Source organism: Brassica oleracea, chromosome C4 (genome assembly GCF_000695525.1).
Source record: "Brassica oleracea var. oleracea cultivar TO1000 chromosome C4, BOL, whole genome shotgun sequence".
In the NCBI taxonomy this organism is placed as follows: Eukaryota; Viridiplantae; Streptophyta; class Magnoliopsida; order Brassicales; family Brassicaceae; genus Brassica; species Brassica oleracea.
This window is the reverse complement of record NC_027751.1, coordinates 43,794,302-43,795,929: the sequence shown is the minus strand read 5'-3', so window position 1 is coordinate 43,795,929 and position 1,628 is coordinate 43,794,302.

Genomic DNA, 1,628 nt, shown 5'->3' with positions numbered 1-1,628 from the left:
CCTGGTTTCAACAATAACAACAATCAGTCTACTCAGGCTCAAGGAAGTTCTTCCCAAGCTCCAACTTCAGATACAAGTGTGGATGCAATGTTCAAGAAACTCTTGGATTTTCAGGCAAAGAATGAGAAGACAATGGGGTATGAGTTCATGAACATTCACTCCAAGATTGATGAGTTGGTATCTTAGAAGACCTTCTGTTGATGGTTGGTAACTTTGAGATCCCTACTGATTTTGTTGTGTTGGAGATGGGGGAGGAAGCCCAAGACCCTTTGATCCTTGGAAGACCATTCTTAGCCACAGCAGGAGCTATTGTGAATGTTAGACAAGGAAAAATTGATCTTCATCTTGGATAAGGGAACATCCTCCACTTTGACATCAATGAAGTGATGAAGAAGCCAACCATCCAAAACCAAGTTTTCTACATTGATGAAATGGATGCTCTAGTTGATAAACTTCTAGAGGAGTTGGCACTTGAAGACTCTCTACAGCATGCCTTAACAATTGAGAGAGAAGTCCAAGTCATTGAGAACAAGGAAAGTGTTGCCTATGTGAAGATGCTGGACTCTCACAAGGGGAATAGTGGTGAAGAACAGAATGAGGAGCTTTCATATGAGATTCACCATGCTTCCTCAACTACTCAACAAGAGAACCTCCAAGAGGATGATTGGAGTGAACTCAAGGCACCAAAAGTGGAGCTTAAACCTCTTCCCCATGGTGTAAGGTATACCTTCCTTGGTCCTAATGATACCTACCCTGTCATAGTGTGTAGTGAGCTTAGTGAAGATGAATTGTCTAAACTTTTGAATGAACTTAAAAAGTATAGAAAGACAATAGGCTACTCACTAGATGATATGAAAGGGATATCACCTTATTTATGCATGCATAGGATACATCTAGAGGATGAATATATGACTTCTATAGAACATCAAAGAAGGTTGAATCCCAACTTGAAAAATGTTGTTAAGAAAGAGATTCTAAAACTCTTAGATGCAGGATTAATATATTGATATGAAAGGGATATCACCTTGTTTATGCATGCATAGGATACATCTAGAGGATGAATCTATGACTTCTATAGAACATAAAAGAAGGTTGAATCTCAACTTGAAAAATATTAAGAAAGAGATTCTAAAACTCTTAGATGCAGGATTAATATATCCTATTTCGGATAGCAAATGGGTGTCTCCTGTGCATGTTGTCCCAAAGAAGGGAGGAATTACTGTGGTCAAAAATGATAAGGATGAACAAATACCAACAAGAACAATAACATGACATAGGATGTGCTTAGATTATCGAAAACTTAACTCAGCATCTAGAAAAGATCATTTTCCATTGCCATTCATTGATCAAATGCTAGAGAGAATTGCAATTCATCCCTATTATTGTTTTCTTGATGGGTATTCAGGGTTCTTCCAAATCCCCATACATCCAAATGATCAAGAGAAAACGACTTTCACATGCCCCTATGGTACCTTTGCTTATCGAAGGATGCCATTTGGGCTATGTAATGCTCCAGCCACTTTCCAAAGATGCATGATGTCTATTTTCTCTGATCTTATAGAGGATGTTGTGGAGGTATTTATGGATGACTTCTCTGCCTACGGATCTTCGTTTTCTGCTTGTTTGTC